Here is a 21,120-nt window from a genome sequence, read left to right as displayed (position 1 = left end):
TTCACACTCTTCTAGGTAGCTAAATAAAAATAAGGGGCATTTGCTGAAAATGTTACCTGGGATACTCCCCTTTCACCTGCTTCTCAGTCATATTTTGGATTCTTCTACCTCCAGTGGTGAGGGAGAACAAATTGCTACACAGGATTTACAAAAAAATGACAAACATTTCTAGGTCTAAAGGCCCATTTGAATGTTCTTCTATATCACAATAAAGAGACAAATGTATGTAAAAGATTTTGGCTTGGGTGTGAGGCTGGAGGCAATTTTAACTTCCTAATGCATATGCATAGTCTGAAAACTCCCTGTTTATGACAGCTACATGTTGTGATCTAGAAGTGAACTTCCTACAGGAAGAATCTGAGGATGTGTGAAGCAGCCCTAACCTTTATGGCACAGTGCCAATTTGGCACTTGCAAGAAAACTAAGTTCATCACTGCCTGGTGGCCTCCTAGTACTTAGATTTATACATCCTTCCTTCTTTACAGTTTGTCCGTCTTTCTTCAGCGCTATGCTCCTGGGAAGGATCTGCATCCTTAGACCATTGGTCTTCAGCTGGCAGGTCACATTGCAAACTATGAAAAGACTGCACCATTCTGATGTCCAAATATTTTATTTATTTTTTACGTTATTTATAATCCTCCTTTCTCATAGGGACTCAAGGCAGATTACACATAGTGAGCCAGTATAGTCGACAAAATGGGACATTCAATAACCAATGCATTAGGATTGTAGAAGTCTGGAACCAACCAGAAATAACTGAAGAAGAGCATAAGAATTAACATTATACGTTAGATGGTGCAAAAATTAGATAATAGGATCCTACTTAGAGTATCTTAAAGTTCTTAAGTGTAAGGATGTAACATTGGTAACAAAGATCAAGATAATTCACAGTATTCCCCATTACTATGTATGGGTGTGAAAGCTGGACAATGAAGAAAGTGGCCGGAAGAAAGTTGATTAATAAGAAATGTGGTGTCTGAGTAGAGTTTCACTGATACCATGGACCACCAAAAAAGACAAATCAGTGGGTTCTAGATCAAATCAAGCCTGAACTCTCCCTGGAAGCTAAATTTACAAAACAGAAGGCCAGGGCTTTCTTTGTAGTAGGAATTCCTTTCATATTAGGCCACACACCCCTGATGTAGCCAGTCCTCCAAGAGCTTACAGGGCTCTTAATAAAGGGTCTACTGTAAGCTCCAGGTGCATTGGCTACACCAGGGGTGTGTGGCCTAATATGCAAAGGAGTTCCTGCAACAAAAAAGCCCTGCGAAGGTTATTCTACATTGGTTGCATTATGAGACAAGAGTCACTGGAAAAGACAATAATGCTAGGAAAAGTTGAAGGCAGCAGGAGAAGACCCAGCATTAGATTGACTGACTCAATAAAAGAAGCCATGGTCCTCAGATTGCAAGACCTGAGCAACGCTGTTAACAATAGGACATTTTAGAGGTGATTAACTCAGAGTCGCCATAAGTTGGAAGCACATATGCAGCACAGTCCCTAATCATTTATCCAAGTACGCTTGTATTCTGTGAGCTGTATGTAGCCATAGTCCTATTACTAGTGCAGAAAAGGCTTCTTGAATAAATCAGTTTCGCAATTTGTGGAAGGCCAGGAAAATGAAAGCCTCTGTGACCTCCTTGGGCAGGGCATTCCATTTTGGGAGAAGTTGAAAGCCTGGGGTGGGGTGGGGAGTAATTGTTACACTGACTCCTATTCTCTCTCTCTGAAAGATAAATAGGACAAAAAGTGGGTCAGGGTTCTTTTACTTTTAATAGCCGCATCCAGGAGGAAATTTAAGCATTGTATTTTTCTCCCCCTTTGCTACCCCTGCTCATGACGCTACATGAGGCAGTAACATTGCATAAAGAACCAGAAAAAAGGAAACGTGTATATATATATATATATAGTGACAGTCCCTTTTACAAGTGGTTTCTCTCGAGGGAGGGGGGGCGGAAAGGATGCGAAGGGCTGGACCTCGTCCCTTTCCCACCATCCTCTCCCCTTGCCAGAGCAGGTGGGGTACCTGCAGCTGCCATTTCCCTGTCGGGCAGCAGGTGGCTCCCGCGCTTGTGCTGGCGCCGCCTCTGGTCGACTGGTGCTGCGCACACACGGAGGGGAGGCGACAGCCAACGGAGGAAATTTCCTGCTTGGCTGCGAGCGAGCGAGGTCCCTTGCAGTCGCGGCCGCAGGGTGAATGCCAGGGTGTCCCCGGCTTGCTGCTGCCGCCGCCGCCGCCTCCTCAGTCCGTAAGCGGCGGGGCAAGGAGGGCATGAGGAGCCTGCGCGCCTCGAGAAGCCGAGCTGGGCGAGTCCCCCGTAGGTAAGCGAGGCGAGCGAACGGCAGGGCACGAGGCCAGCCGGGCACAAGGATGCGGTTGCTGCTGCCGCCGCCGCTTCAGTTTCCCTTTGCTGCCTGGCGCAGATCCTGCCTGGCTGCTTCTTTCAGAGACGCGGGCAGGCATCTCCTTCAGCAGCAGGGGGTCTCTGGCTTCTTGTCCCCCCACTTTGAAGGGGGGGGGGATCTTCTGCGAGGAAAAGAAGGGGCTGAGCAGTGTCTAGTAGGCGGAGAGGGAGAAGAGGTTGGCACGCGCTGTTTGCCCCACTGTTGCCTCCACTTGCCTTGGCCAGCGGCCAGGGTGGTGGTGGTGGGGGTGAGAGGCGGAAATGGCACTTCCTTTTTGCAAAGAGGAGGGAGACAAGCCAAGCAGTTCCCGTGCAGGTGGCAATGGGGGGTGGGGAGAGATGTGCTGGAATTGAGTAATATGCAAGGGGTTAGTCTCGGTTTCATGGCTAGAGAAGGGGGGGGGGGATAAAGCTTTTCTAGGTATCAGATATGTGCCTTTTGGGGATTTCCTCTGGTGCGTTTGCGCTTGATGCCTTCGGGTCAAAAGTAGTGTTAAGAAACGTCTTTAATGCCATCTCATATATCCCTGTACTTACCAGCCTTTGCACCTATAGCTATGTGATCAGGATTTAAAAACAACAAGAACAAAAAAATTGCATTTATTATATACTGAAAAAGAAACTCTTGGTTTTAAACGCAGCCAAGAACTCTGTTAATACATAGCCTTCACCTAGCAGAGTGTTCCAGATACTTCACATACATTATTTCTTTAATCACTACAATGATCTTGTAAGTACTGTCCCTATAGTACAGAAGAGAGAGGAGGCAGGAAGATGGCCACTTGGTGAGATTTGAACCAGTGACTTCTGACTTAATGTTTACACTCATTAACCCTATTTACATGCTCAAGTGTGTCTGTTGAAAGTGGAGGAGTGGTGCAGAATGGTGCCTGCTGTTCCTTCCCTGACTGTGTGTGTTTAGTTGAAGGTATCGACATAGCAATCTAGAGAGAGAGCTGTACTTTTAAACTGTGGAATCCTAAGCAGAGTTACACCCTTCTAAGTCAATAGATTTTAAGTGAAGGGTGCAACTCTGTGTAGGACTACTCTGGTAGTCCCTTTATTAGTTGGGGGATCTTGCATCATTTGGGAAGAACCTATACACATATAGATCTAGTTACAGATCTTTTCACACATTCACTGTAGATATGTTCCATTTATGAGCGCTGCATATGCGTAGACCAGGGGTGTTGAACACATTTGCTAGGACAGCTGGATCTGATATAAATGAGACCTTGTTGGGCAGGGCCATGTGTGTCATAAAATGTAATGACACAATTATTTTTTTTTAAAAAACCCTTAGAATAAAACGTTTAAAAGGTTAGCACTCTTGCAATATTTTGTTTGTTTAACAGCTTCTGATAACTGACACCTCTTGCTCTGAATTATTGCATCAAAATCTGGAGACAATGTCTGTGCTGTAGTAATCTTGAGTATGCTGTTCAGGTGTGTGTCTAAAAGTTGCAACCTACTTTTGATTTATTGGCATTCATTAGAGAAATCTCATGGTCAATGCTTTGAGTCTAAGACCCAGGGGAAAACATGAAATGGCTGGACACTGCGAGCTTTTGTACATAAGTTGCCTCATGTGCTGGCCAGCCAGTGGAGAAAATAGAGGCTTTGCTCTATAGCTCCTGTGCGATTGAGCAAACCTGGCAAAGCAAGCTGTGATGCAGAAGGAAGCAAGAGAGAGATAAGGAAGTAGATGACAATGAGTTGCTTGAGGGCCTGATAGGAGCCCTCTGCGGGGGTCTGATCTGGCCCTTGGGCCACACATTTGAGACCCCTGGTTTGTTTATGCCTGGTGAGCCATTCTTGCAATCATACGTACACTCATTCAGTAGGTAAATGTGATGTGGACCCTATATTTTTCATACTGCTGGTCCCGAGTTACAAAACTGAAATGAGTGTACACAGTAAGATATTCACACTGGCCGATATGTACTACACAAATGTGCAAGCATATTGAACATGTGGAATTTAGGAATGGGAACAGTTAACACATTGTTTCCTCCAACCCCTTAATACTGAACAGACTAGACATGTGAGCTAGTCACTGTAGTATACCAGCTTTAGATTTATAATCTAAAGAATCTGGAGTAAATGCTATCTCCATTGTGATATTTTTTAAAAAAAAATTTTTTTATTGTGTTTTCCTGAAGGACATCTTAATTACTGGTGATGTGATAAGAATAAAACAGTATCACAACTTTTCCATCAGATATTGATCATGATAACATCTTTTGCACTTAGGACTGAAGAGGTGGATTTAGAAAAACTAATTAATCAAAGAGAGATCTTTTGAAAGGCATTTTGGTGCATTCATTCCGGCAGTAAGATTTTAATTTAAACTTATTAACGTACTTACACATCTATTACACAGCATGAGGCTCTGTTATGCAGATTATATGGAGTTTGGCTTATGGCAGTGATGGAGTCTTCTCCAAACAAGTGCTTGATATGCTTTCCTCTTGTTTCTTCTTTAGATGATTTTGAGTCAGAACGTGTTTAAATCTTTGTATTGGTCTTTAGAACAACAAATAACAGTATGCTGTTTGGCTGCTTTGAGAAACCTAAGGTGTAGGCGAGAAATGGCTGGAATTTAGGTTTTAGTACTGGATTGTGTTGCTAAATCTCTAGTCATCCAGAGAGAGAGAATTAAATCATTTACAATAGTTTAGTTGCTTTGGTGCATCATTGCCCCCCTCCCCCAAGTGCTTTAATATAACATTTAAATTTGTATATTCTTTATATTTCCTATTTCCTTCATCTTGGAAATACTTATCTAAACTTGGTAATCTGTTTTAAAATATTTATAACCTGCTTTTTCCCTAATATATGGGATTCAAAGCAGCTTACATTATTACAACCAGCTAAAAAGTTCACAGAAATACAGTTCAAATAAAAAGAGTATCAAAAAACTTAAGGCCACCAGGGTGGTGTGTAGACCTGTGGCTTCTATTTCTATATTTAATGCTGCCCTCAGCCTTCCATCCTTCCGAGGTCGGTAAAATGAGTACCCAGCTTGCTGGAGGGAAAGTGTAGATGACTGGGAAGGCAATGGCAAACCACCCCGTAAAAAGTCTGGCGTGAAAACGTGAAAGCAGCGTCACCCCAGAGTTGGAAATGACTGGTGGTTGCACAGGGGACCTTTCCTTTCCTAAGTTCCATGTGTCTGAGGATTTCTAAGTCAGAACTGCATATTATGTGTTTGTTACATAGAGCTTCTATTTAAAAATGGCATCTTCCTGTTGTTGTCTCTTTCTACCGTGTGCAGTAAAACTGATCTTGTGTCCTAATGTTATCTTGTTATAAATCTTCTTGTTCTAGCAGTAACTAACTAGTTATATGGAACAGAAAGGAAAAAAGTGATGACATCAGCACCAACTAGCTAGTTATGTGGAACAGAAAGGAAAAAAGTGATGACATTGGCACATGTGTTATTACTACTTATTGGAATGGAGGAACCTTAGCATGAAGAGAGGAATTCTGTTTTTGGCCGCAGCCATATATTTCTTGTGGAGCCTTTCTGGTCATTGCTTCACACAGAGTGTCTGCAGGATTGCAACTAGTAATTTTAAATCAGTATTTATCTAATGATTTGTGAGTCTGAAATGTGGAATCTGATCAGTGAATAGTTTATGGGACTCTTTTAACATTCTTACATTGTAGAACATAGTTAAGGGTATTGGACTGGTTTTTGAATACAGAGATTGCTCAGTTTGGAATTGCATTGCTTTCTGGTGTTTTAAATAGACTTAACTCTATACTTAATGTTTTTTCCCCCCTGTTGAACAGGATATGGCATTTAGGGGCATCAAAGTGAAAAATTAATTTAATTAAAGTCTTACAATACCCCTGCTGGGCTGATACAGTTCATGTGTAATTATTTGTTTTTATGGTCCAAGAGTGTTGGCAAATTACTTTTTGTATGCATGTAGCTGGATTGTAGAAGGACAAAATGTAGTAGACCAAATAGATTTGCACAGGTTCACATAAAATTTTATCTTTTGGGAAGTTTGTATTTTTCCATGAACCATTACTGTTCCATTTGTTTCTCTGTAATTCAGCCGTGAAAAGGGATCTATTTCAGAACAAGTATAAGGGGACTTACGAAGGAATCCTATTTTTCTAGGCAGTACTATTATGCAGGCTCTGAAGAAGGAATGATGGAGATTATGTACTAAAAGAAGTCAGTATGAGAACATCTTGGTAGGAGGAGAACAGTTATAATCTCAGTCAGGAAAACTGGGGAACTCTTAATATTGTTTTCATAGTGCAGTTCAGTGAATTCTTAGTCAGAAGTGGACCATACTCCCTGGTATGCTTAAGCCTGCAGCCAGCCCATAAATGTTCTGTATTTAGTGTGACAGTGGTCCAGGCCCAGCATACCTGGATTTGAATCAGTCATCATAAAGTACTCATATCTGTTTGTCTGTTCAGAGAGGTCGGTAGTCTAAAATCTGTCCAAAGAGACAGACCTTACCTTCAGTGTTTTTCTATGGTTGTTTCTCCCAATGGGTTCTTTTTTTAACATAAAGTGGCTGTGGGTGGCTGCTCTGAAGAAATAGTAGGGAGATTTTGTCTGCTCAAAGTCTCACCTTCTCAATATCTGTTCCCTCATGGGGAGAAAGAGAATCTGGGATGGAGATTTTGAGGCAACACAGAACAGGAGTCCAGGTCACCAAAGACTAACAAAAATCATCCCAGCATAAGATTTGGGGAGCCGGAGCTCATTTCATCAGATGCAATCATGGACTCTGTCCATCCAGTAGACTGAAGCATTTCTACTCAGAGGGTAGACAAGTGGAAGGTGTTGGTGAGGAAGAGAGGCCAACTTAAAAATACTATCAAATAGAAAAGTACTCAATCCATTCAGATCAGTCCCAACTGTTACTAGATAGGCAAAGAAAGATTAATCTATTAAGATTATTAGATAGGTAAAGAAAGATGCTGGGTTAACCATGGTATATAAAGTATAAAAGTATAGAGGTATAACTCAACTAAGTAATATCTTTAAAGGGTGAGATGATATTACCAAATATAGTGAGTGTGAAATGACAGGTCTTTATTAAGATCTGGCTGAGAGAAAATGTTAAACTTCTTAATGAATGCCAAGCAGGTGTTCTACTGCTGAGCCACAGCCCCTCCCTGAAAGCTCAAACTGAGATAAAATTCTGTAAGGAGCAACTGGATTCCTGTTTTTATTGAAGAAGGGGGAAAAAACCCTATATATAATTATGTAGAATTAAATATATGCCTGTGCCAAGGGAATTTTTTTTTGTATAGTGCCTAGCATTTTAGATTCTTCCAAAATGAACAATAATAAGTGACCATATGAAGATGCTTCAGATGCCCTGTACATCTTCCAGGCCTTTGTCTGCTGCTGCTTTCCCTAATGGTCAAAGGGCTCTGCTCCTTTTCTGATTTTGTAAATACCTTGTAGCCCCCTGCCATGAGCCAACTTTTGACATTAATAATTTCCAAATGCAAGTATATTTGTAGGCAATTTAGTTTATTTGTAGGTGGATGTGCATAGTCCTAAGCATTTTCCCATGTTTGGTTGGGTTTTGTGCTCAGAAGTTGGACAGCTAAATCTACATTCACACGGATTTCCATTCAGACATGTATGAAAGATGTATTTTGTGTCTTTAGAACTTTAATCAAGTATAATGTAATTATTCGCCCTATGATTGTTTCACCGTTTCATGTGAGTTGCTGGTGACCAGTACTCTAGTTCAGTGCTGTTCAAGTGCAAAATATATATGGATGTGCCCTTGTTTATTACAATACATAAGCCGTGTCTTTATATTTAAAAATAAATACTCAAAGTGGTTAACAATATTAAAATCCATGTTGCACAGTTAAACATAAATAGGAGGCACTGAAATGTTGAAGAAAATGTTGGAAGTTTACCTCTACGAAATACTAGGTTGAGCCTCCATTGCATACCAAGGACCAATGATAGAAGCTGATCCTTATGGTGACAAATGATATTATCAATACTGAAACTAGAGTATGCTGCTGCTGCTTCCTTAAACCAAACCAGATTAGCAAGTACACCAGGACTTGAGCTGGGGCTTTGCTTCTCCCCCCCCCCCAACCCTTGCGTGGGAGATCAGTCCTGTGAGGGGTAATCATTTACAGCAGACCTGTGTACACAAGTTGTGATCTAGCAAGGTGAATGCAACCATGCATTGTGGCCTTCAGATACTTGAAAGGTTTTTTTCCCCAGGCAGGCAGAAAAAAGAAAAGGTGGACTGCCATTCATGGTTGTGTGCAGAGCTCAGTATGGGTTAAAAATTGCACAGGCTTATTCTTAGATTGGTACCCTGGAGCAGGAAGGTGACATTTCAACTAATGAAAGACCCACAGTATTTTATCCTCATTAGGTTCAATACTGGTGATGGATGATCTTTTCTGCTAACTGGTGTTCTAGTGACACGTTTAATATTGCTCTTTTAAAGTCAAGGCTTTGTGGTCTATTGATTTGAATTATAATGACTCAAGTTAAAAGCATTGTGGGTTATGTTTGGCTCATGTTTGTTTTGTGGTATGCTAGCTTGCACTGCTTTGTATTTGAATGTGTGTGCTCACTTGTTTCTGGATTACTCAGCTGATGCATATTTAAAATTTGCATGCTGGTGTTGAACTTAGTAAGGCAACAGTGTTAGTAGTAAAATTCTTCCTGTTTGTCTAGAAAGTATCCTACAGACACTTCTCCACTCAGCTCTTTCACACCTGTGCATATAGGAAGGCAGTTCTACTTGGCAGCATGGAAGATTGGTTTAACTCTGCCTCTGAGACAGCCTGGTTCCCCAAAATCATAAGAGGCTCTGTGGATCCCAAAGTTCTTTGGAGACTTTTGCCCAGTTACATTCTGCCATTCTAATTTACATTGCAAGATTGTTGTCCAGACAAACTGGAGGAGGATAGATAAAGATGGGTAGCCATGTTTGTAGCAGTAGAAAAGAGAAAGAGTTCACTCCAGTAGCATCTTAAGGACTAACGAAATTTGTGGCAGGGTATGAGCTTTTATGAGTCACTGCTTTGTATCTGAAGAAGTGAGCAGGGATTCAGGAAAGCTCATACCCTGCCACAAATTTTGTTCGTATTCAAGGTGCTACTGGACTCTTTTTTCCACTGGGAGAGGATAGACCTATGTGTGCACTCTGATCTCCTTGATTCCTAAGGCAGCTCATACAGACTGTAAATCTTGTGGTTGTTGCTGATGTCATCCTCAGGTGCCTCTTTCCATCTCAGCCTGTCTCAAGTGGTTAGGAGCTGGCTCTGCTGGAGTTATTCTGGTTAACTCACTTGCTTCTTAGCTTGTTGCATTGATGGATGGCTCTGTGGCTGTTTCAAACTATTTTAAAGAAGGATGAAAACCTTTGTAAATTGTTGGTATGATTAGATAGTTGGTAATCATAGATATTAGGATGGGAAAATGAGGAATAAAACAAGTTCCTCCATGATATAAGAAGTCTACTACCTTGCAGTGGTAGATGTACTAAAAAACCTTGTCGTTTAGGAAGAAGAATAATGCCTAGATTTTTGAGCCATTTGTTGCTTCTTCTTGCTTTCTCAGAAGTTTTTGATTGTATTACATTTGAGGTTGAATTGTTTGGCCTTGCAGTTAGTTGTCTGCTAATCCATGCTTTCTGGGATGCAAGAATTAGGGATGAGCATGGATCAGAGAAATTGAGGTGTGATCTGCAAGTGAGCTCTTGCGCTCACTCACCATGGACCTCTCCAGTGGACCAAAAAGAAAAAATTGTGATCTGTGAGCAGTCTGTCAAAACAGCAAATGCATGGATCAGGCAAATGGACCAGGAACTATCTCCTGGCCCATGGCAAATTTTGGCCCATAGACCAGTACATGACCATCCCTAGCTAGAAACCATTCCCTTCTATTTACACACAGAAATGTTTTTTTTGTGTGTGTGTGTGAAATGTTGTAGGGTCTGTGTGTTGTAGCTCAACTGTGTGCTTGGCCAACACAATCTAGATTCAGATTTGCCACAGAGAGGAAGTAGGACATAAAGGGGCATGAAAACACAATGGCTTCAGCTGCCCAAAGCAGGCAAGGCAAGTCCTCAGGTCTCAGCAGGGGATCCCCCGGTTTTGCAGGCTCCTTCCCGCTGCCAGCCAGCTGGCCAATGGGGAAAGCTCTGCCCCAACAGCCATCATGTGCCTTTAAATCTGTGCAGGCTTAAAAGAAGCCTGCAAACTGCCTGTGTTTTGGACTGTGTGTGTGCCTTTAAAATCATGTGATTAAGGAGATCAAGAGGAAAGCTGAATGGTAACTAGGCAGAGCTATTTGGTCTGCTGGTGAGTGTGTGAAAGGAAGAGAAGTGAGCAGAGTCCCTCTGTTTGTTTGGAGGAAAACTACACCCCCCTAGGCTGCTCTGTTTAATTTTCCTGTTAGTCTGAAGAAGTTGGTTAAAATACAGTAGATGGTTACATCCCGCAGCTCCAGTGAGTAAATTGTCCCAATGAGATCACAAAAGTACACACAGTGCTTATTTGGGCTTTTATGAGTGTGTTCACTTTCATTTAGTGGAAGTGCAAGTACTGAGGGATGAGGAAATGAAGACTGTATTTAAGGAAACTGCACTGTTGTATTTTTATTTATTTATTTTAGGGAATGGGAAAATCTCCTGGCTCCACCCCAAAAGTCTCCCAGCTCCACCCCCAAAGTCACCAGGTATTTTTTGAGTTGGACCTGGCAACCCTAGAGGCAAGCTATGTGCTGCAGCACAAGTGAAATATAGATATATATATAGATATATTGTATTTGACTATATGCATAGTGTTCCCCTTGTCACTGAGCATGTTCTGCTTTCTCCTCTCAAGTTAAGAAGAATATCTGAACACATTCACAGTACAGTTCTAAACAAAGTTTACCCTTATATGTGCATTGAAGTCAATTGGCTTAGAGGGGTATAACTTTGTTTAGGATTGCTCTGTTGGAATCCTTTCTTGTGAAGCAACTGTAGTCTTTTATTTCCCCATATGATTAGAATTAAGAAAGAGGTCTTGTACCATAATGGAACATCTACCACAGTGACAACTGCTTGATCATTTCCCCTTGTAGAAATAAACCAGTCTCTGTTGCTTTCTTGCAAACTGAAATAAAATGTTCTATGTTTCTCTTCATGTAACAATTCACTTTGTTTCCAAGAATTCTTCACAGAAGCACTAAGCAGGTCTGAATGCCTTTACCTTATTAATGGATAGCTGCAATTTTGTGTGTCTTCTGCATTCTTAAATGCCTGTGCTTAGTCTGGAAGGTTTCAGTATTAATTACTGGGCCCACAGTGTTAAGCCAAATGCCCTCAAAACGAGGTTGGAGAATTAGTTAGGTGGACACCTGGCTTAATAGGAATCTTTTTACCAAATGTATACCAGGCTCAATCATCCAGAAGGTAAATGCTCAATAAAATGGACTCTAATTTAATAAAATCAATTGTAATTTATTTGGAATAATAGTTCTTTCACACAAGACAAAATACAAAACAATCACACATTCACACAGGTCTAGGAAATATAGATAGATTGATAGGGGAACATATATGGATAAACAGACAGGGCGATATTTACCATCGTAGTCTTCCAGGAAGGTTCCAATGGCGACTTAAGAGGACAGGGGAAATGGACCCAAAACTGTGGCCAGAATTGGGGATGGATCTAGACAGCGGAACTGGGATACTGTTAGATGCACACATGAGTGGAGTTGGGTCAGAGGTTAAATAGGCTCCCTTAGACCCCTTAGGTGCTGGGAGGTCTTGGGGAGGAGCAGGGGGGAGGCTCTGTGATGACCATGAAGGCTGGACATTAGCAGAGCCAATGGCGAGTCCCTTGCTGACACCTAATTGGATGCCAGTTTTGACCAATGAACTTCACCTTAGTCCTGTGAACCTGGAAATTTCCAAGTTGCAACATGGCCTTAGGCGGCTCCAAGGAGTTAGACTGGGGTAAGAATGGGAATGGCTGGATACTTAAGGTTAAATGGGATTATCTGGGAAGGTACAATAGGGAATCAAATATTGGCCTAGGTATCCCCGGTGTAGACAAAAGAGTTGACAATGACAGGAGATGTTCTTCTTCTTATCCCATCATCTTATGGGCAGGAAACATTGTTTAAGGTTCTGCTAAACAATCAGGACTAACAGTTGGGCTATTAATCCATTCATGGGGCAAATGGGTTGCTTGCAGGCTCAGGGTGTGTACGTGTGACTTTCCCACTAAGAAGGAATGAGTCCAGCCTGGCAGGGTATGCTTGGATCAGGAAAGCAAGATGGATTCTGGTGGTGTTAAGCCTTTGGTTCATGGAGACAGGCTGGAAACATGGTGGCCTGGCTTCTTCCACTGCAGCGGCCAAGACTGGGCACACAAGGAGCAGCTGGAGCATGTCTGTAGTTCTGGCTAACACCCTTCAGAGATGTAGAATGCTGCTGCAAAGCTGAGGCTTATAATGTCCACATAAGCTTTAGAAACTGTAAGCAAAGTCCACTTCTTAGAGCAGATGTGTGAGAGTCAGATCTCCAGGCACCCTGGCAACCATACTGGTGATCACGATGTCCATATGTATGAAAAGTAGGGGGCTTTTCCTCACAACAGTCCTTTTCTTCCACAAGACTCTGGTTTCATTTCCCCACTCGCCGACCTCATTTTAGCAAACAGGGTTACCAATCTACAGGTGGGGACAGGAGATCCCCCAGTTTGGAGTCCCTCCCCCCGCTTCAGGGTCATCAGAAAGCAGGTGGGGGGAATGTCTGCTAGGTGCTCCATTATTTCCTATAGAGACTGATTCCCATAGGGTATAATGAAGAATTGATCCATGGGTATCTGGGACTCTGGGAGAGTTATTTTTTGAGGTAGAGGCACCAAATTTGCAGCATAGCATCCAGTGCCTCTCCCCAAAATACCCTCCCAAGTTTCAAAAAGATTGGACCAGGGGATCTAATTTTATGAGCTTGGACCAGGGGGTCTAATTCTGTGAGTAGCTGCCCCATCCATCCTAATGGAGGGCATTTAAAAGGTCTGCGGTCCCTTTAAATGCGATGGCCAGAACTCCCTTTGGAGTTCAGTTATGCTTATCACAACCTTGCTCCTAGCTTCACCCCCAAAGTCTCCTGGCTCCACCTCCAAAGTCCCCGGATATTTCTTGAATTGGACTTGGTAACTCTACAAACAGTTCTCAAGACAAAGATTTCTCTCAAAATAATTTCAAATCTGGTAGAAAGGGGCTCTTTCTAAAATGTCCATATTTGATTTATGCAGTTTATCAAATTAAAGGGGTTGTTAAGAAGTAAATCAGGTGCCACAACTGTTTTCACCTCTCTGAGTCCTCATCCTGTTGTTGCTCTTGTCTAGTTTTTACGTATTCTTAATAACTTGGGGGAAAAAACAGTGAGAAGAGAACGTAATCTGAACTGAGACTTTTGGGATGCTTACACAATTAAAAAAAACAAAACACAATTATAGTTTATTGGCAGCACCATAAGGTAACACATGTAAACATTACTGTACGTAGGCAGTTCTTTTAGCATGTTTATTCTCTAGGTCACAGCTTTCGCTAATTTAGGCATGCACAGTGCTAGGGAGGTGGGGAGAAGCTGCTTGCCTTTATTGCAGGGTGGACTCTGAAAATCTGATTCCTGACTGTCTTGATTTAAAATCAGGTAGTTGGAGCATAAGCACACAAGGAAAAAGTATTGTGTGTGTTTCCATATTTTCACAAAGTGTACATATAATGGCAATGCTGCTAGCTTCAGTGCTATCAGTACAGGTGCAGCTGATGGTTTAGCTCAGCATTATGGACAAGATTCACTGCAAATCAGCAAGTTGAATGAGAAAGCAGACACTGTAGCCAGTAACTGAGTGCCGTCTGCAGCTGGATGAGATAGAGAGTGCTTTATAAATCGGAAGTATTGCTTGAAGGAGTATCCTTTGAGAAATAAATATTGAAAAACTTAAAACATCTGTTGTGCTTAACAGTAATATGTTTTGTCAATTCACTACCCGTATGGGCTACATATTGACATGAGATGGCTTGATTGTGGATTCTTATATCGACTGTAAAATGTGGCCTGTGGGTAATATGGCTATTGCATAGGCCTGTATGTTGTCGGTCTAGTACACAAAGGGCCTTTTGAGGAGTAATTGTAGCTAAATGTGAAAGATTCCATTTTGTGGTGAGCAGAGCATTGTTCCTAAGTCACAGTTCAACTGTTGACTTTGAAAATAGTTTCTTCAGGCTGGACTGAAATTGTCTACCTTTTAGTCTGACACCTCAAATGGAAGATACTATTTAAAAGCACTGTTTTACATTCTGGGTGTAATAGAGGCTTTTATGTTATGTAAAGATAGTTTTATTGTGCTTGTTGTCTTTTTGTTTAAGCTGATCTTCTTGCAGCAGAATTCTGCAATGCTAGAATGTGAAATGACCCTGTTTGTCTACTTTTAATAAGAATGGCTTTTTTGGCTCATTTTTTTTTTAATTGCTAACCTTTTGGCCCCATATCTTATAAGAAGGATGTTCTGGATGTAATTGCTTTAAAATCTAATTGCTGCAAAATACATTCTGCAGATAAAAAATATGAAACAACAGATTGAAACATATGGTAGCTTTTGTTCCTGGAAAAACAGCAAAAATGTTGCAAATGTTAATACAAATAAAAACTGAAATATGATTTTGAATTATGGGACTAAACACAGTGGTTCCATTTTACTGATACTAACTCATCCTTTAGAAGAGTTTATTTTGTTTACAGTATTAAAATACTAAAATGCATTTAAAATAGACAAAGCTATGAAAACTTTTAAAAAGAAGGGGAGGTCCCTCCAAACAGAGGAATCTGGTGCAGCCACTTTCACCTTCCTCATCATGTGTGGGAGATATTGGAGGAGGGGAGGAAGTGACTGATTGAGCCAGATACAACTGATTGAACCAGAAAAGAGGGAGAGTTGCTATGTTACCACACACACACTGCTGCTCTGTGTAGAGTGCTGTGGAGGACAGATTGTTTGTCAGACAGCAGGAGGAAAGTGGCAGGCAGACTGGCAGAGGATGTAGGGCAAACAAGATTTCCCCGCTCGTGAGTTTGATGGAGCAGGAGTTTGAACCTTCACTGCTGCTGTATCAGTCAGGCCCAGGGAGGCAGTAGAGCTAATGACAGTGAGCAGGTGGCCAGGCAGAGTAATGGGGTGGGAAAGTGAGCTAAAAGTGTAGCAGCGGGATTTCCCATCACGATTCTTGTGAGTCCAGTTTAGTGTAGTGGTTAAGAGCAGCAGACTCTAATCTGGAGAACTGGGTTTGATTCCCTACTCCTCCACATGCAGCCAAATGAGTGACCTTGGGTCATTCACAGTTCACAGCTGTTCTCTCAAGAGCAGTTCTCTCAAGAGCTCTCTCAGCCTCAACTACCTCAAAGGGTGTCTGTTGTGTGGAGAGGAAGGGAAGGAGATTGTAAGCTGCTCTGAGACTCTGAGTGAAGGATGGAGTATAAATCAACTCCTCCTCCACCCTTGTCAGTTATGACAATGCACTGTGTAATCAGGGCCATTCATTCTTTCCCTCTCATTTGTTTGGGGGGGGGCAGGGGGAAGTAACATGACAAAAAAGAGAGCCATGTTATACTGGCTTACGGTTTTTGGAGGAAGAGGGCTATAATAATATAGTAGAATTTTGGAAACGAATGTATGTATTTCACATTGAGAAGTAATCTTTTGTCACATGTTCTTGACACTCAGGAAGCATTTGGACTGCTAGTTTTTCATTTCATCTTCTTTTATTATTGAAAAATGCTGCTTTTGTATTTAAAACCGTGCTTAATGTTTTTGGTAGAATGGTATGTTTGACCTTATATAGGAAATTGGTTGGAGAAATTGCTCGTTCAGGGGCCTGCTATAGTTAAATAAAACCATTATACAATATGTTTGAAGGAATATGAAAGTAATCATAGGGAAGATGAAAATAACCTTCATGTCTGACTGTATTCAAGATGTCAATTTTGTTGAAAGTGAATATGTAAGTGACAAAAGAATCATGACTGATGTGCTTGTAATTTGTATGCAAATATAATAGCCATTTTTAAAAATGGACTTCAAGGTCTGCAAAACGTTGTGTGCCGTTATTTGTACTTTGCTGTCTATTATTTGTTCTTATGTCAACTGCTATGCTCATAATATAATACCTACTCATCTCCTTGAGAAGTAAGTTTTTAGAGCTGCAAAAAGAAAAAAAATAGCATTCTCTTTTTGTTGTTGTTAAATAACTCACTTGCATTTGTTTTACTTAAGATCAGTGAACATTAACATTGTTAAAATAAAGAACAGGTGATACCCAGGAAGACACCCCTGTACTTATTCCCAAGCCATGCATCCCTGGAATGTGATATTGCAATGTAACCCTAGAATATTAATTGGATACAGCAATGCCCATTTGAATTGGAATGGTCTTTCTTGCACATAAGGGAGACAAATCCAGTTCCTTCTTGACCCAAAGCAGGTCTGTAATGTGATTCTGGTTCACAAGCCAGAACAACATGATGCCAGCTAAAAGGTTGAGAAGCGTCCATCTTTCTGCTCCTGGGAATGAAAAAGTTTCGGGCTCAGAGAGACTGGTGGGCAGTGCCATAAGAATTCCTTCACTTTTGGCAACCTTTAAAAGTCCTGTTATCAAAGCATAAGGAAATAATAATGACCCAAGAAACCTCCAACAAAAATAAGTGGCTTGTATCTGGTAATCCTCAGGACAAGATGGCAAAAACACGAAGGTTAGAGGCTAAGCACTCCTTTTGTTGTGAATGTGTGTTATAACCTGTAAACTGATCTCACAATTCTGACTTTTAACAAAGTTTCTATTTTTCTTTAATCAATTGCTAAGGCCATCAAAGTCATTCAGTCCCCTGACCACTTGATGGATGCCCATCCATGTTTGACACTAAGAGAGAAATCTATCACTTTTGGGGAGCTTCAAAGGAACCAGTTTTGGGAAAAACAAGGCCATAAAGTCATTTGGCCAGTGTAATTAAAATGCCTATGTTGGGGTATGGATCTATGATACGAATGGTCTCTGATTGGATATTACACATATGACACCCCGACTTTCCATTGGTGTGACACTCTGCCCCCTCATTGGGTAGTGGAATTGAGTGATGTGACGTAATTTACCCTAGAAAACAGACAACCCAACCTGTCAGGTTTAGGGTTCGTGGATGCTGGTTGCAGAAGAAGAAAAAGGAAGGAAAAAGGGAATCCCTTCATCCTCTCCTTCCTCCACCCCCTTCCTACCCTCACCCCCCCTTCCTCTCAAGAGAAATCTCCCTCCAGAAGCCTTGCATTTTCTCTGACTGAGTCTACCCTGCAAAGATCTAGGTATTGTATCACCCTCCCCCATCCTGCTTATTCAGCTAACCTCTTTGTATTCCTCTTGTATGCTTGAAATTGTTTGATTGAGATGTAACTATTTGAAACCCTATGCTATAATAAAATCCATTATTAACCAAAGGATTTTCAGTGGTCTATCTCCGTAGACAAAGACATAGATCCCATACACCTCACCTCTCGTAGGCCTACCATTTTGAGCTAAGAAATATTAATATTCCCCAATAAAAAGTTGTTTGAGGTGTAACACAGGAAGGAGGAAGAAGAGGAGGAGGAGATTGGATTTATACCCCACCCTTCACTACCCAAAGGAGTCTCAGAGCGGCTTACAATCTCCTTTCCCTTCCCTTTTCCTCCCCACAACAGAGACCCTATGAGAGAGTTCTGACAGAAACTGCTCTTGAGCAGAACAGTTCTGTGAGATCTGTGACTGACTCAAGGTCACATCACTTTACCACTACACCAAAATAACTCTCAATGATGTGAATGAATTCATTAATATTTTACTGAAATATTTCATTTATGTTTCTGAGTCTACATTTAGATATCATAACAAGCCACAATTGAATTCCAGTCAGACACCAACAAAGTTTGTTCCTGTGCTTTTGTGTGCCCCTTACTCTCATGCTCTTCCCTTTCCCTTTTAGTGCATGGAGCCTGACTGAACACTTCCCAACTTGATTGTTCTAATTAATCAAGGCTATTTTCACATGGGTTTTGTGCTTCAGGTATGATGATGCTTAGAATTTCCCCTTGCTTCTCCATTGTACTGTGGTGTGCTCTTACATCCCCAAGGTGTTTCTTGGCTTTTCTCTGATCCTTACGAAAGTTGTTTTATTGTGTAAGTGGGAAAGTTCAGATTTTCCCAGTCCTGTCCATATGGCAACTTTTACCCTGCCTCTGCAGCATTTTCTCTTCCCTGCAACAGTCACGTCTACCCCTCCCCCTCCAACAAGGGGGCTTTTAAAAAAAAACTAGCAATAGAAACTTTTTATGTTTATAAAGAAATAACAATCTTTATAAGATTCTCTGAATTCCGAGCTTTGGTTTTTAAAAATGTTAGAGCATAGTCCATTTCAGTGTGAAGATAAGAAAGATCTTCATCTTGGCAATGAAAACGATTTACCTTTTGTTTTTAAATAGAAGATGGGGATTCAGAGAAATTGATATTATTCAGTTGTTTATTTTAATTCCTGATGGTGTTGGTGGGAGGGGGGATGCAGGAATCCGAGGCAGGGAGACTATGAGGAAACTTGGCATGTGGAAGTTCCATTTATTTATTTATTGTAATTATTTATAAAATGTGTATCCCACCTTTCTGCCCTTACAGTGCCCCCCAAGGTGGCTACCAGTTTAAACATGTCTGATAAAATTACATTATAAAACCAGTAAAATCAGCCCCTCTCCCAAACATTCATCATTTAAACAATGTTTTAAAAATAGTTAACATACAGATGAAACATTAAAAAAGATTCTCAAGGAGGGGTCATTGAGGAAATTGTGGCAGTAAGCTTCTCTGTTTCAGCAGCTGCAGAAGCAACAGGGAAACTACACAAGCCTGTCCCTGTGTGAAAAACATACAGTTCTAGAATCCCAGCTTGGTGAAGAAAACAAGCTTCTGTTCATTGAAGCACCTGTGTCTAGATGTCAGTGTGATGAAGCTGTGAAGTGTTCACATGGGAGTAAGGAGAAATGATATTAAACCCATTTGTGATATCTGAATGCAGCCAATGTTGAAAGTATAAATTGTTATAAATACGATGTCTGTGTAAAAAAAAAAATTTTTTTTCGAGAGGGGGACAGTGGTTTTTTTAAACAATTTTGTTATTATACCTATTATGATTTATATGTCTTATTTATTTATTTGGTAGATTTATATTCTGCCCTTTCCCATGACGGGCTCAGGGCAGATTACAGACACAGTTAAAATCCAACAATAAAATAGTAATCACAATCAAAACAACAACATCTGGAGGCTTCTGGTCCGCCCCTTTTTCCTTCGGTGGTCTGTAATCATGCATAGAGAGCCAAGACACAATATTGTCAGAGTATTATAGGAATGTGAGAGACAGAAGCTGTCAGGTAATTGAGTTAGGAAGAGAAAGTGTGAGAGTGAGGAGTGTGTGAAGTGAAAGAGACACTTCAGTCAGAAGTTCCTATTATTCACTGAAGAATTAAGCTATAAACATCTTGAAACCAGTATATTTATTGTACAATTAAAGTTTTATTTTGTTTTATATTAACCTGGAGTCTTGCAATTTTAAAATATAAGAATCTCATTGTCAGGGCCACATAGTCCAACAAAGAAGCCTTAGAGCTTGGGCACAGTTCATTTTGTTGTTGTTCAGTTGCACTGTTGAGTCCGACTCTTTGCGACCCCATGGACAAAGTCACGCCAGGCCCTCCTGTCTTCCACCATCCTCCGAAATCTGCTCAAATTTGTGTTTGTTACATCAGTTCATTGGGGAACATTAAATAAAGTGTTTGGAATTAAATTCCTGGTAGCAACAGTACACACAAATTAAAAGAGAAGTTGTGAAAATCTGCTTGGCCTGCAGAAGCTCGCTGCTTCAATTCCTGCCAAGTCCTTTTAAAACTCTGCATGAAACACTGAGGGGTTGTTACCACTCTGAGTATGCAATATTTACCTTGCTGTACCAGGGGTCTGATTCACTATCAGCCTCTGCCATGTCATGATGCCATCTTCCACTTCATGTTTTGGCTCTCTATGAGTGATTACAGACTGCTGACGGAAAAAGGGGTAGATCAGAAGCCTCCAGATGGCATGCGGCCCACCCCCGGAACAGGGATGGGCTGCGTGAACGCTGGAGGACCAGCCACTTCCCAGGTGCTTCCTGGCCATCCAGACAGCTGGGAAGTTCTTCAAAGCCACCTCGAGGCTGTTTCGACCCAACCACGGCCAGGCTGTGGTCAGGACGGGAGGCAGATGTGCATGTGTGGATGTACTTTTTTGATCTGCCTACCTCCCATCCCCAGGGCGGCTTAAACCGCCCATTGGGATACTGCACTTACCCCTTACAAAATACACATTCATCAACCCCAGCCTCTTTCTAGAGCTCCTTGTATTTTTTTTCTCACAACAGGCCTTATTGCTAGTATATTATATAAAATTACAATAGGACTCAGTATTGCATAATGTGTACATCTCTTGCAGTATTCTTTAGATTGAGCCATAAAAAAGACAAGATACACCGCAACAGTATTCAGAAATAAAACTGATTTACTGATCTTCTAGCTATTTCAGTTCTTTTATTCTTTTTTTTTTTAATCACCAACTGGTAATTCTGTGTTGTTGCTGGAA

The 21,120-nt window shown here is 41.2% G+C and overlaps 1 protein-coding gene across 3 annotated transcripts in view; it reads left to right on the top strand.

Annotated features, from left to right (window-relative positions):
- The first annotated feature begins 2,156 nt into the window (after positions 1-2,156).
- Positions 2,157-21,120, top strand: part of PTPRE (protein tyrosine phosphatase receptor type E) — a 163,373-nt gene continuing 144,409 nt past the window's right edge. Inside the window, exon 1 of one of the 3 annotated variants that reach the window (XM_060241421.1) lies at positions 2,157-2,322. The gene's annotated coding sequence lies outside the window, so the exon portion shown is untranslated. The remainder of the gene's footprint in view (positions 2,323-21,120) is intronic. The other 2 variants (XM_060241420.1, XM_060241418.1) reach the window with 2 other exon arrangements.

Source organism: Heteronotia binoei, chromosome 6, assembly GCF_032191835.1.
Source record: "Heteronotia binoei isolate CCM8104 ecotype False Entrance Well chromosome 6, APGP_CSIRO_Hbin_v1, whole genome shotgun sequence".
Classification (NCBI taxonomy): domain Eukaryota; kingdom Metazoa; phylum Chordata; class Lepidosauria; order Squamata; family Gekkonidae; genus Heteronotia; species Heteronotia binoei.
This window is presented reverse-complemented; position numbering and strand designations above follow the sequence as displayed.